Source organism: Kogia breviceps, chromosome 15, assembly GCF_026419965.1.
Source record: "Kogia breviceps isolate mKogBre1 chromosome 15, mKogBre1 haplotype 1, whole genome shotgun sequence".
Lineage (NCBI taxonomy): Eukaryota > Metazoa > Chordata > Mammalia > Artiodactyla > Physeteridae > Kogia > Kogia breviceps.
The window spans coordinates 39178290-39194467 of record NC_081324.1 but is presented as its reverse complement, the minus strand read 5'-3'; the positions used below and the strand labels follow the sequence as shown (position 1 = coordinate 39194467).

At 35.4% G+C, this 16178-nt stretch overlaps 1 protein-coding gene across 1 annotated transcript in view; it reads left to right on the top strand.

Annotated features, from left to right (window-relative positions):
- The window catches only part of KIAA1328 (KIAA1328 ortholog), a 358322-nt gene that overhangs the window by 189980 nt on the left and 152164 nt on the right, over positions 1-16178 (top strand). The window lies entirely within an intron of this gene.

Below are 16178 nucleotides of genomic sequence, written 5' to 3'. Positions count from 1 at the left end.
CTATTCACCACTTTTAAAATAGTCTATAATTTCTTCTGGTTGGTATTTTTTTTCTAATGAGATTTTTAAATAAGATTCATTCTTCTTTATTTTTTTTCTAACCTTTTTCTTAGCTTTGATGTTTTTCTTTTTTAAAAAACATCTTTATTGGAGTATAATTGCTTTACAACAAAGTGAATCAGTCATACATATACATATGTTCTCACATCTCCCTCCTGCATCTCCCTCCCTCCCACCCTCCCTATCCCACCCCTCTAGGTGGTCACAAACCACCTAGCTGATCTCCGTGTGCCATGTGGCTGCTTCCCACTAGCTATCCACCCTACATTTGGTAGTGTATATATGTCCGTGCCACTCTCTCACTTCATCACAGTTTATCCTTCCCCCTCCCCATATCTTCAAGTCCATGCTCTAGTAGGTCTGTATATTATTCCCATCCTACGCCTAGTCTCTTCATGACATTTTTTTTTCTTAGGTTCCATATATATGTGTTAGCATACGGTATTTGTTTTTCTCCTTCTGACTTACTTCACTCTTTGATAAAGGAGGCAAGAATATACAGTGGAGAAAAGACAGCCTCTTCAATAAGTGGTGCTGGGAAAACTGGACAGCTACATGTAAAAGTATGAAATTACAATATTCCCTAACACCATACACAAAAGTAAACTCAAAATGGGTTAGAGACCTAAATGTAAGGCCAGACACTATCAAACTCTTAGAGGAAAACATAGGCAGAACACTCTATGACATAAATTACAGCAAGATCCTTTCTGACCCACCTCCTAGAGAAATGGAAATAAAAACAAAAATAAACAACTGGGACCTAATGAAACTTAAAAGCTTTTGCACAGCAAAGGATACCATAAACAAGCCCAAAAGACAACCCTCAGAATGGGAGAAAATATTTGCAAATGAAGCAACTGACAAAGGATTAATCTCCAAAATTTATAAGCAACTCATGCAGCTCAATAACAAAAAACAAACAACCCAATCCAAAAATGGTCAGAAGTCCTAAATAGACATTTCTCCAAAGAAGATATACAGATTGCCAACAATCACATGAAAGAATACTCAACATCATTAATCATTAGAGAAATGCAAATCAAAACTACAATGAGATATCATCTCACACTGGTCAGAATGGCCATCATCAAAAACTCTAGAAACAATAAATGCTGGAGAGGGTGTGGAGAAAAGGGAACCCTCTTGCACTGCTGGTGGGAATGTAAATTGATACAGCCACTATGGAGTACAGTATGGAGTTCCTTAAAAAACTACAAATAGAGCTACCATACCACCCAGCAATCCCACTACTGGGCATATATCCTGAGAAAACCATAATTCAAAACGAGTCATGTACTAAAATGTTCTTTGCAGCTCTATTTACAGTAGCCAGGACATGGAAGCAACCTAAGTGTCCATCAACAGATGAATGGATAAAGAAGATGTGGCACATATATACAATGGAATATTACTCAACCATAAAAATAAATGAAACTGCGTTATTGTAGTGAGGTGGATGGACCTGGAGTCTGTCATACAGAGTGAAGTAAGATTCATTCTTATTCTGTTTCTTTGTACGTCATGTGTTTTTTTTTTTTTAACATCTTTATTGGAGTATAATTGCTTTACAATGGTGTGTTACTTTCTGTTTATAACAAAGTGAATCACTTATACATATATACATGTTCCCCTATCTCTTCCCTCTTGTGTCTCCCTCCCTCCCACTCTCCCTATTCCACCCCTCTAGGTGGTCACAAAGCACCGAGCTGATCTCCCTGTGCTATGCGGCTACTTCCCACTAGCTATCTATTCTATGTTTGGTAGTGTATATATGTCCATGCCACTCTCTCACTTTGTCACAGCCTACCCTTCCCCCTCCCTACATCCTCAAGTCCATTCTCTAGTAGGTCTGCGTCTCCATTCCCATCTTACCCCTAGGTTCTTCATGACTTTTTTTTTTCCTTAGCTTCCATATATATGTGTTAGCATATGGTATTTGTTTTTCTCTTTCTGACTTAACTTCACTCTGTGTGACAGACACCTAGTCTGTCACACAGGTCCATCCACCTCACTACAAATAATTCAATTTCGTTTCTTTTTATGGCTGAGTAATATTCCATTGTATATATGTGCCACATCTTCTTTATCCATTCATCTGTTGATGGACACTTAGGTTGCTTCCATGTCCTGGCTATTGTAAATAGAGCTGCAATGAACATTTTAGTACATGACTCTTTTTGAATTATGGTTTTTTCATGGTATATGCCCAGTAGTGGGATTGCTGGGTCATCTGGTAGCTCTATTTGTAGTTTTTTAAGGAACCTCCATACTGTACTCCATAGTGGCTGTATCAATTTACATTCCCACCAGCAGTGCAAGAGGGTTCCCTTTTCTCCACACCCTCTCCAGCATTTATTGTTTCTAGAGTTTTTGATGATGGCCATTCTGACCAGTGTGAGATGATATCTCATTGTAGTTTTGATTTGCATTTCTCTAATGATTAATGATGTTGCATATTCTTTCATGTGTTTATTGGCAATCTGTATATCTTCTTTGGAGAAATGTCTGTTTAGGACTTCTGACCATTTTTGGATTGGGTTGTTTGTTTCTTTGATATTGATCTGCATGAGCTGCTTGTAAATTTTGGAGATTAATCCTTTGTCAGTTGCTTCATTTGCAAATATTTTCTCCCATTCTGAGGGTTGTCTTTTGGTCTTGTTTATGGTATCCTTTGCTGTGCAAAAGCTTTTAAGTTTCATTAGGTCCCAGTTGTTTATTTTTGTTTTTATTTCCATTTCTCTAGGAGGTGGGTCAAAAAGGATCTTGCTGTGATTTATGTCATAGATTGTTCTGCCTATGTTTTCCTCTAAGAGTTTGATAGTCTCTGGCCTTACATTTAGGTCTTTAATCCATTTTGAGCTTATTTTTGTGTATGATGTTAGGAAGTGTTCTAATCTCATATTTCTACATGTACCTGTCCAGTTTTCCCAGCACCACTTATTGAAGAGGCTGTCTTTTCTCCACTGTATATTCTTGCCTCATTTATCAAAGATAAGGTGACCATATGTGTGTGGGTTTATCTCTGGGCTTTCTATCCTGTTCCGTTGATCTATATTTCTGTTTTTGTGCCACTACCATACTGTCTTGATTACTGTAACTTTGTAGTATAGTCTGAAGTCAGGGAGCCTGATTCCTCCAGCTCCATTTTTCATTCTCAAGATTGCTTTGGCTATTCGGGGTCTTTTGTGTTTCCATACAAATTGTGAAATTTTTTGTTCTAGTTCTGTGAAAAATGCCAGTGGTAGTTTCATAGGGATCGCATTGAATCTGTAGATTGCTTTGGATAGTAGAGTCATTTTCACAATGTTGATTCTTCCAATCCAAGAACATGGTATATCTCTCCATCTATTTGTATCATCTTTAATTACTTTCATCAGTGTCTTATAATTTTCTGCATACAGGTCTTTTGTCTCCTTAGGTAGGTTTATTCCTAGATATTTTATTCTTTTTGTTGCAATGATAAATGGGAGTGTTTTCTTAATTTCACTTTCAGATTTTTCATCATTAGTGTGTAGGAATGCCAGAGATTTCTGTGCATTAATTTTGTATCCTGCTACTTTATCAAATTCATTGATTAGCTCTAGTAGTTTTCTGGTAGCATCTTATAAAGTCCACATTTTTAACAGTTGCTAAGCACACTGTTTAATTCACCTGATTTTTTAAATAGTAAAACATTCTAGATGAAGGAATTAATATGTTTATTTATAATTTGATTCATGGTCCGGAATATTTTCCTATTGCTGCTGTGCTTTCAAATGACATTTATGGATAATGTAAGCCTTCATAGTTTTATACTGCTCAGAATTGGTTATGTTTGTTGGCAATGAAGCCAAAAAATGCTATTCTTTCTTCATATCATTATGATGTTTAAAATGCATGTGTACTAGAAAAACTGCCATGTTAGTGGAATATTTCCATTCTTCAGCTTCCAATGACAAACACTGCTAGTTTTATTCTGCAGAGTTGTTTCTGATATTACTAGCTAATTCCTGCATAGCCACATCAAGCTGTGGTGTCATGTAAAAAGAGTACTTGAGCTACTCTCTTTTCTACAGATTTACCCAACATCATGCATACATCTTTGATACAGTCTTTCACTAATGTTTCAACAATTGTACATGGGCTTTGTGTTCTCAGTAAACCAAATTGCTACCTTATAAGCCTACAAAATACTAATGATTATATGTGAATATTGTATACTGCTTCTGTTGGATCAGTACTCTTTATTTCAAAATCCCTTATTTCTTTATGTACGTATGTAAATGCTTCTTAAGTTTTGATAATTTCATTGCTTCTTTAGCCAGAATATATTGGTGGGTAACACACTGTGGTCTTAGCCCTTTACTGTCATTTATGGCCACAAAACTGAACTCAGTATATGAGGGATCACACTTCTAAGTAAAACTAGTATGAAGTATAGCTAGTATGACCCCTTGGCCTTTATTTCTTTAGAATCACTTCCATCATCATCATTTGGTTTATAGTAATAAACTACTTCTGTATTCAGAAAAGGGATGTCTTGGTGGGGGGGAGGGATAAATTAGGAGTATAGGTTTAACAGATACATTCACTGTATATAAAATAAACAACAAGCATTTTTTGTATCACACAGGGAACTACATTCATCATCTTGTAATAACCTATAATGGAAAAGAATCTGAAAAAGAATATATATGTGACCATACTTTGCTATATACCTGAAACTAACACAATATTGTAAATCAATCAACTATAGTTCAATTTTTTTTTTAAAAAGGGATGTCTTTTCTTGACCAAAAAGTCCAGTGAAGCTTGTTTCACTACATGTAAAATAAAATTGTAAATAAATAAGTAAAATATTACTTCCCTAATATAGCTAATAATATAAAATCACAATTTAAAAACAGGATTGATTAAGAATTAAAACAGAATTGTGACTTCCCTCATGGCACAGTGGTTAAGAATCCGCCTTCCAGTGCAGGGGATATGGGTTTGAGCCCTGGTCCAGGAAGATCCCACATGCTGCAGAGCAACTAGGCCTGTGCACCACAACTATTGAGCCTGTACTCTAGAGCCTATGAGCCACAACTACTGAGCCCGTGTGCCACAAATCCTGAAGCCCGTGTGTTCTAGAGCCTGTGTTCCACAACAAGAAAAGCCACCGCAATGAGGAGCACACACACTGCGACGAAGAGTAGCCCCCGCTCTTCACAACTAGAGAAAGCCCTGCTCAGCAATGAAGACCCAACACACCCAAAAATAAATACATGAAATAAATTTATTTTTAAAAAGGATTAAAACAGTATTACTACAGTAACTCAGTTATTATAGGTAAAAAATCGTGTAATTAAAAATTTTTCTCAGATTTTAATACAATTTTGGGGTAAAAATGGCAAACTATTCTTGAAATATCACACATTATACTAGTACAGAACTAGTACGGAACTAGTCTGCAGCTCATGACTCAGTCATGATTTCAAAATCACCTGGAATAGTCTGTGTCCGATGTAACTACCTGAGCCCACTGATACCCCATGTGTGGATTTTTTAAAATATTGGTATGTCCTATGTAATGTAACATATGTATGCCAAAATGTTATTTATTGTTTATCTAAATTTCAAATTTAATGGGAGTCCTGTATTTTTATTTGCTAAATCTGGAAACCATATTTTGCCTACTATATAGTTGCATAGATTATCTCATGTTTTCTTCAGAATTTTAGTTTTTGTTTTTATATTTAGGTCTATAATTCCTTTTGAGTTATTTTTTAAATTTATTTTTTATTGAAGTATAGTTGATTTACAATATTGTACCAATCTCTGCTGTACAGCAAAGTGACTCAATTATACACATATGGACATTCTTTCTTTTATATTCTCCTTTTGAGTTAATTTTTGTGTATGGAGTGATGTAAGGATTGAAGTTTTATTTTTTCCTTATGGCTGTGCAGTTGTCCAGGATCATTTGTTGAATACGCTATCTTTTCCCCCATTGAGTTACCTTCCTACCTGTGACAGATACACACTAAGGTGACCACTAATGTGTCATGTCCTTGTACAATTCCTTCCTTTTGAATGGGAGTGGAACTTGTAACTTGCATCTAGCCAACAGAAGGTGACAAAGGTAGAGGAATTTTGCAGATGGAATTAAGGTCCCAAATTTGTTAATTTTGAGTTAATCAAAAAGGAGAGCCTGGGTAACCTGATTTAATCAAGCAGAAGCCCTTAAGAGAGAGAGTAGGGCCCTCTCTGTAAAGAGCTCTCCTGCTGGACTTAAAGAAGCAAGCTTCCATGGATTCCACAACTGCAGGGATATGAATTCTGCCAACAACTATGTGAGTTTGAAAGAGGACTTCAAGCCTCATATTTGACCATGGCCAACACTTTAATTGCAGCCTTTTAGGATTCTGAGCAGAGAACCCAGTTAACAAAAGCTGTGGGATAATAAATGTATGTTGTTTTAAGCTTCTAACTTTGTGGTAATTTGTTGCACAACATTAGAAAGCTAATACAGTACCTTTGTCTAGAGACGATTGATCACCTATATGTGAGTCCATTTCTGGACTCATTACCCTTTTCCAGTTATCTCTCTAATCCTAATACCAGTGCCTCAATGTCTTTATTACATAGCTTTATAAGAAATTTTGAAATTAGGCAGTGTAAGTTCTTCAACTTTATTCTTTGTCTTCAAAATTGTTTTTGCTCTTCTAGTTGTGTTGAATTTCCATATAGATTTCAGATTAAGCCTGTCAACTTCTACAAAAGAATATACTGGGATTTCATTGAATCTATAAATCAGCTTGGGGGAAACTGACATCTTAACCATCTTGAGTCTTTTGATCCATGGACACAATCTCTCTCCATATATTCAGGTCTTTTTCAATTTTTCTCAGTAGTACTTTTTAATTTACACTGTATAATAGTGTACATATTTTGTTAAATTTATCTCTAAGTGATTTCATGTCTGGGATGTTACTATAAATATTATTTTTGTTTCAATTTCTATTTGCTAGTATAGAAATATACCTTATTTGTATATATTATCCTTATAACCTGTGAGCTTGCTAAAATTAATAAGTAATTTTGATATTCTGAATTCCTTATGATTTTCTACATATATGATCATGCTGTCTATACATAATGGCAGTTTTATTTTCTAATTTCCAAACTCTATGCCATTCATTCATTCATTCACTTATTCATTCGTTTTCCTTATTGCACTGGCTAAGATCTCCAGTATGATACTGAGGAGATGCAAAGAGATGTGCTGAGTGGGCATTTTTGTTTTTTTTCCCAATCTCATATGGCATGCATTATTTCTTTCATCATTAAGTCTAATTGTAGCTATGGTTTTTGAGTAAGTACCCTTTATCTAATTGAGGAAATTTCTTTTTATAACTTGCTGGATGGTTGTTGAGTTTTCTCAAATGCTTTTTTTGCTTCTATCAATGTGATCATATAATTATCTTTTTTTCTATCAAGATAGTGGATTGATTTTCAATTGTTAGACCAATCTACCTTTTCTGTGATAAATCCCATTTGGTCATTTTATATTACTCTTTTTACATATTGCTATATTTAGTTTGGTAACATTTTATTAAGAATGTTTGCATTCATGTTCATAAAGGATTTTGGTTTATACTTTTCTTGTAATGTCTTTGGTGTTTTTTTTTTTTTTTTAATCAACCACATAAAATGTTCCTCTTTCCTCTACCTCTTGAAAGAATTTGTGTAGACCGGTATTACTTTTTACTTAAATTTTAAGAAAATTCATCAGTGAAGCCATCTGAGCCTGAAGCTATCTTTATGAGAAGTTTTTAATTACAAATTCAGTTTGTTTAAATGATTTAGAGCTAATAAGTGTTCTATTATGTCTTGATCTGTCTTGGTAATTTGTGTCCTTAAAGCAATTTGTTTATCTAGGTTGTCAAATTTATTGGCATAAAGTTATTCATATTTCTTTGTTATCTTTTTAATGACTAGATGTGTAGTGGTGTCTGTCTTTGATTCCTGATACTGTAGTTTGTCTTTTCTCTTGATCTGTCTAAAGTTTTACCTCTTCAAAGAATTTGTTTTCATTGTTTCTCTGTTTGTCCATGTTATACTTCATTCATTTCTGCCCTTATCTTTATTAGTTCTGTCCTGATTGCTATGGGGGTTTAGTGTATTCTTCTTTTCCTGGTTTCTTAATATGGAAACACCGTATTGATTTGAGATCTTTCTTATTTTCTAAAATAAGTGTTTAGAGCTATAAATTTCCCTCTATACACTGTTTTAACTGCATCCTCTAAATTTTGATGTGTTATGTGTGCATTTTCATTCAATTAAAAATATTTTATAATTTCCCTTATGAGTTCTTTGACCGATAGTATATTTAGAAGTGTACTGCTGAATATTAAAATAATTGGTGATTTTCCAGATACCTTTCTGTTATTGATTTCTTTTTTAATTTCTTTGTCTCAATGTCAGTTCTTTTTGATTTCTTGAAACTTGTTTTATGGCTCAGCATATAGTTTATATTGGTAGCTTTTTCATGCACACTTAAAATGAATGTGAAGTAGATTGAATTGGTTGATAGTCTCGTTTGTGTTCTATAACCCTATTGATTTTCTTCTTCCTCTATTGCTTACTGACAGAAGAGTGTTGAAATCTCTAACTTTTATTGTTTGTTATTCTATTTTTCATTTCCATTCTGTCATTTTTCCTTCATATATTTTTTAACTCGGTTGTTAGGTGCATACTCAGTTGGATTACTTTGATGCTTTGATGAACTGAACCCTTTATCATTAGGAAATGTCTGCATTTTCCCTGGCAGTTTTATTGTTTTGATGTCTACTTTGTCTGAAATTAACACAACCATTCCAACTTTTTTTGACTAATGTTTGAATGGTACATTCTTTTCTATTCACTTTACTTTTAATCTGTCCTCACCTTTATATTTTGTGTGAGTTTCTTGTAGATAGCGTATAATTCAGTCTTGCTTTTTTATGCAGTCTGAGAATCTTGTCCTTTGATTTGGAGCATTAAGTTCATTTACATTAGTTGTAATCATTGATATGTTTGTATTTCAATCTACCATGTTGCTTTTTAATTTCTCTCTGTCCCATCTGTACTTTTTCTTTTTGTTCTCTTCTTTTAGGTTAATTGATTATGTTTTAGGATTTCCTATTGACATATTAGCTATGCTTCTCTGTTTTGTTTTTTAGTGGTTCTAAGTTTTATAATGTTAACCTTTAACTTACAACATTCTACTTTCAAATACTATCATTCCATGTTATATAGAATATATGAACTTTATATCAATATGCTTTTGTTCTTGGTGCTATTGTTGTGAAACATTTTGCTTCTACATATATTTAAAATATTGATACATTGTTATTATTACTTCATTAAACAATCAATTATCTTTTAAAGAGATCAATTGGGCTTCCCTGGTGGCGCAATGGTTGAGAGTCTGCCTGCCGATGCAGGGGACACGGGTTCATGCCCCGGTCCAGGAAGACCCCCACATGCCACGGAGCGGCTGGGCCCATGAGCCATGGCCACTGAGCCTGCGCGTCCGGAGCCTGTGCTTCGCAACGGGAAAGGCCACAGCAGTGAGAGGCCTGCATACCGCAAAAAAAAAAAAAAAAAAAAAAAATTAAAAATATAAAAAAATAAAAGAGATCAATTAATGAGAAAGAAAAGCCTTTTATATTATCTGCTTAGTGATCATTTGTAACTAACTTACTATTTGTAACATTTTATTTTTCTTTTACCAGGTCCAAGTTTCTATCTGGTGTCATTTGCCTGTGCCTGAAAAACTTCTTTGACATTTCATGCAGTGCAGATTTGCTGTCAATGAATTATCATAGCTTTTGTTTTTCTGAGGGAAAGAAATCATTTCTTCTTTATTTCCGAAGGATATTTTCATTGCATATAGAATTCTAGGTCAATAGTTCTGTTGGCTCTTTAAAGATATCATGCCTTTGTCATTTGGCATGCATAATTTCTAGTAAGAAGTCTGTCATAGTTCTTTATGTTCGATATGTAATGTTTCCTTTTTCTGTGGTTACTATTGAGATTTTTTTTCTTATCACTAGTTTTCAGTTATTTTATTGGGATGTGCATGGATGTGGTTTTCTTTATATTTTTCCCACACAGGCTTTATTGAGCTTCTTAAACAAATTTGAAAAATTTTAGGCTTTTATCCCTTCAAATATTTTTTCTGTTGCCCCCCCATTGTTTTCTTCTGGCACTCTACTATGTGTGAGTATGTACACATGTATGTATACATATATGCATGTATATATATAGAAACACAAATATTCATACATAAAAACATTAGATTTTTTCATATTTTACAAATGTTACCAATATTCTATTTCTTTCTCCCCTCCCCTCCCCTTTCTCTTTCACTGACTCACTCATCTTTTTTTTCTCTCTGCTTCATTTTGGATAATTTGTCATTCTGTATCTTCATGATCACTGATCATTTCTTCTGCAGGATCTAATGTACTGTTCATCTCATAAAGTGAAATTTTCATTTAACACGTTATATTTCTCTTTCCCAGAAATTCCATGTTTAAAAAAATATTTCTTACATTTCTCTCCTTATCATGTTTTCCATGATATCTATGAACATATTTGTAGTAGCTCATTTTAGGTCTCTTTAAAATAATTCCATCATTTCTGTTATTTTTCAACCTCTATTGATTGATTTTCTTCTGGTTATGGGTCACATTTTTGTTTCTCCATTTGTCTAGTAATTGAATGTCATACTTTATGAACTTTCTGTTGTTCAGTGCTGAATTTGGTTGTGTTCCTTAACAAAGTGTTGAGGTTTGTTCTAGACAGCAGTAAGTTTGCTTTAAGATTAGTTTGATCAATTCAAGGCCTTTATTTAAGCTGTTTTAGAGTAATTCTAGTTTAGCCTTTACTCCAGGGTTAATTTTGCCACACACCTAAGGTGTGGCCCTTTTGTGATCTGTCTTGAGTGCTGTTGTATTCACTGAGACCTCTCCACTCTGACTGGTATGAATTCCCCATCTCTTGAGTTTTGTGAATTGTTCTTTTTGCAGCTTCCCTGTAATTGTTCTTTCCCTGGAGTTCCTCATGAGTTTTCATCCTGCACATGCACAGATTGTTATTCAGCCAAAGACTTGAGCAGACCCTTATGCCCCCTTCCCTTGGATACTTAGTCCCTCAAATACTAGCTATTTCTGCTTCCCCCAACTCTAATCTGTGATTCCTCAACTCAATGAGATTGCTGAGCTCCATTTGTGTTCCTCCTTCTCTGTGCTGCAATTTAGAAGTTCTCTTCAGGCAAAAGACATAGGCTATTGTTGAATTCAGTGAATTTTATTCTTTTCTCTCAGACAACACAGTCTCTGCTACCTGTTTCCTACACTTTTTTTTTTTTTTTTTTTATGCTAGGTGGGCCTCTCACTGTTGTGGCCTCTCCCGTTGTGGAGCACAGGATCCGGATGTGCAGGCTCAGTGGCCATGGCTCACGGGCCCAGCCACTCCGCGGCATGTGGGATCTTCACGGACCGGGGCACGAACCCGTGTGCCCTGCATCGGCAGGCGGATTCTCAACCACTGCGCCACCAGGGAAGCCCTTCCTACTCTTGAGATAGCAGTTTTTCTTGTTTAAGTTTGGAGGTTAAATTCTGAACTGCTCAGGACTGGAAGCAAAAAATCTGTCACTTTCATTTTTATTGAATATTTTTGCTAGGTAATAGAATTATTTTAACTTTAAAAGTCATTTGTAAGTTTTATTATTGTCTCCTTGAAGTTTGTAAAGTGCCTGCTTTTCTGTTGGCTTTTGAGAATTTTTTATTTGTCCTTGATTTTTAGCAATTTTACTGTGATGTGCTCTGTGGTGGATTTTGGCTTTCTCTGTATTTATCCTCCTTTGGAGTCACACTACTTAAATTTGTGGCTTGATAACAGTTTTGAAAACTCTGCATTATCTCTTCAAATATTACTTCTTCCTCATTCTGTCTTTTTCCCTTCTTCTAGTATTATAATTACATTTATTTTAGGCTCTTATCATCATGTTTCACACATTCTTTTATATGTCTCCATCCTTTTATGTCCATCTCTTCATATTAGTCTAGATATTATCTTTGGACTTTTATTCCAGTTTACTAATTGTCTCCTCAGACATATCTAATCTGCTGATAAGTTTTTAATTGTATTTTCAGTCCTAAAATTTTCATTTGATTTTTTCTGTTTTCCAGTTCTCTGCAATATCTTCATCATATCATTTAATTTCTTAATTACATAAATCACAATTATTTTAAAGTCCATGTTTGCTAAAGTCAATATGTAAACCTCTTGTGGTTCTATTCCTATTGACTTTTTTTTCTCTTGTAAGTCTGTTATTTTTATCTTTTTGTATGCTTCCTTATTATTTTTTTATTTTTATTATTATTTTTTTGTGGTATGCGGGCCTCTCACTGCCGTGGCCTCTCCCGCTGTGGAGCATAGGACCCAGACACGCAGGCTCAGCGGCCATGGCTCACGGGCCCAGCTGCTCTGTGGCATGTGGGATCCTCCTGGATCGGGGCACGAACCCGCGTCCCCTGCATCAGCAGGCGGACTCTCAGCCACTGCGCCACCAGGGAAGCCCCTCTATTACATTCTTATTACTAGCTTTTTAGGGGTCTCAACTGAGAGTCTGGGGTTTTTGACAAGACCTCTTTCTTGGAAGGCTCTGAAATCTAAATTTTGTTTCCACCCCTATGACACTGCTTAAAGCTCTTCTCAGCTTCTCAGCCAGCACTTCCTTCTGTCTTGAACAGAAGAGTGGCAACTAATGTAAAGCTAACTATTCTCGTTTACCTTTTTTTTTGGGGGGGGGTTATCTTGCTGAGCACTTGTCTTTTTTTTTCTTTCCTTCTTGTTTACCTTTGATCTGGGATATTGGCCCCTTCATGTCCTCACTACCTTGGTAACACTTCAATGCCTTCAAACAGATTTTTAAATGTATAATATATTTTGTTCTCATAGTTATTCATGAAGGGAGGTTTAAAACAAACTAATCTACAATGTATTCTGTCCAACCCTTTTGAGAATTTGGAGGTACTGGATCCTGATGGAATTCTATAGGGTACTTAATCAACAAATTGTAGAAAGGTTGTTGGTACCTTCCTCCTGCTATATTTCCTTTTTGTGCCTTGGCTAGGCACCTACTCTCTACCGAGTCCCCTACTCTGTAAAGATCACTCAATATAATATGTAGATCTAAACACTTTAATTTTAATTATACTAATTTGTTTAGTTAATGTTTTGGTCTATGATAGGTCTTCCTTTCCTTTTTTGTCTTTTACTATCTCCCATTTATATTTCATGTCTCAATTCCTTTAAGTACTGAGTAGATTATCTTGCCTTTTGTTATTTCATTTGCTTCCAACTGCCCACCACTGATGGCTTCTTGGCCATCTTCTGTATTAGGTGGGCATAAACAATTTAAAGTGAAACTTCTTTAACATGGCAGTTACACCATTTGTATTCTGCCACCTCTTTGACATTTTGGCTTCATTCATTCTGTCTCACCCTGTCCACCATGCCCTGGACTACTTAGAGTTCACCATACATGTTTATTTTCATAATCTCCAGTTTTCTACTCATATTCTCCCCACTGCCTAAAATGTCCTACCCTACATACACTATACACCTTCACATATACCTTTGTCATTAATAAACTCCAATCTGTCTTCCATAATTTAGTCTAAATGTCCCCTCTATTATGAAGATGCCCCAACTTCCCCTCCCCCCACTAAAGGCAAAGGTAGCATCAGTAATGGTCCTCAACTCTTTGTAATAACACTCTTATCACATAAAGTGTTTTCCTCCTTAGCCAAAATTTGAGAGCCATGAATGTTGGCATTCTCTCCAAACTTTGTATTCCCGGCAGCTAGGACAGTATCTCATGGACACTTCCAGATGCCCGTCCTCCTCACTCACCCCAAGGTGGCAGCCTATACCTTTGGGTAAAATTATAGAGCAGGAGGAGGATAATAATACCAAATGTGTTTATCCATAGTATTTTGTTTATATATACTCTTACCTTCTATTGTTAAACAAATATGTAGGATTTGACTTTTAGCTGCAAAAGTTTTGCTTATGTATGTATTGTTGTTTATTATGTATATTGCTTAATAATGTATTATTTTAAGTATTTTTAAAAATAGTTCTAGGACTGTATTTGTTTGGGAATATCTTTTACAAATTGGAGGACACCCTTAACTGAAAAAGGATTGCGGGAAAACGCAATTAACTTTACATTTTTGAAGGCCCTGCTTGTCCAAAATTTTCATAAATCTTCCTGCTGAACTTAATGTTGTCTCTCTCAAAATATGTCAGCCTTGTTTATGATATGAAAGTCAATTATGTCATGACTGATATTTTTTTAATAACTCAAAGTAGGAATCCTGAGGCAGTTAGTTGCCTTTTATTCAGGTGTGTCTTACAACCAGTCTGTTTACCTATCCCTAATCTAGGTTGATACAGCACACATTTTGTGGTCTTTCAATATAGTTTCTTGTTTTAAAACCATTTCATCAAACATTTTAGAAAGTAATATAATGATCTGCTTTATGTTTAGATTCTCATCTAAAATGCAAAAAATGCTCTTTTTTTTTTTTTTAAACATCTTTATTGGAGTATAATTGTTTTACAGTAGTGTGTTAGTTTTTCCTTTACAACAAAGTGAATCAGTTATACATATACATATGTTCCCATATCTCTTCCCTCTTGCATCACCCTCTCTCCCACCCTCCCTATCCCACCCCTCTAGGTGGTCACAAAGCACAGAGGTGATCTCCCTGTGCTATGCAGCAGCTTCCCACTAGCTATCTAATTTACATTTGAGTGTATATATGTCCCTGCCACTCTCTCACTTCGTCACAGCCCACCCTTCCCCCTCCCCATATCCTCAAGTCCATGCTCTAATCTCTTCATGTCATTTTTTTCCCTTAGAGTCCATATATATGTGTTAGCATACGGTATTTGTTTTTCTCCTTCTGACTTACTTCACTCTGTATGACAGACTCCAGGTCCATCCACCTCATTATAAATAACTCAGTTTCATTTCTTTTTATGGCTGAGTAATATTCCATTGTATGTATGTGCCACATCTTCTTTATCCATTCATCTGTTGATGGACACTTAGGTTGCTTCAATGTCCTGGCTATTGTAAATAGAGCTGCAATGAACATTTTGGTACATGAGTCTTTCTGAATTATGGTTTTCTCAGGGTATATGCCCAGTAGGGGGATTGCTGGGTCATATGGTAGTTCTATTTGTAGTTTTTTAAGGAAACTCCATACTGTACTCCATAGCGGCTGTATCAATTTACATTCCCACCAGCAGTGCAAGAGGGTTCCCTTTTCTCCACACCCTCTCCAGCATTTATTGTTTCTAGAATTTTTGATGATGGCCAATCTGACCGGTGTGAGATGATATCTCATTGTAGTTTTGATTTGCATTTCTCTAATGATTAATGATGTTGAGTATTCTTTCATGTGCTTCTTGGCCATCAGTGAGTCTTCTTTGGAGAAATGTCTATTTAGGACTTCTGACCATTTTTGGATTGGGTTGTTTGTTTTTTTTGTTATTGAGCTGCATGAGTTGCTTATAAATTTTGGATATTAATCCTTTGTCAGTTGCTTCATTTGCAAATATTTTCTCCCATTCTGAGGGTTGTCTTTTGGTCTTGTTTATGGTATCCTTTGCTGTGCAAAAGCTTTTAAGTTTCATTAGGTCCCATTTCTTTATTTGTGTTATTTCCATTTCTCTAGGAGATGGGTCAAAAAGGATCTTGCTGTGATTTATGTCGTATAGTGTTCTGCCTATGTTTTCCTCTAAGAGTTTGATAGTGTCTGGCCTTACATTTAGGTCTTTAACCCATTTTGAGCTTATTTTTGTGTATGATGTTAGGAAGTGTTCTAATCTCATATTTCTACATGTACCTGTCCAGTTTTCCCAGCACCACTTATTGAAGAGGCTGTCTTTTCTCCACTGTATATTCTTGCCTCATTTATCAAAGATAAGGTGACCATATGTGTGTGGGTTTATCTCTGGGCTTTCTATCCTGTTCCGTTGATCTATATTTCTGTTTTTGTGCCACTACCATACTGTCTTGATTA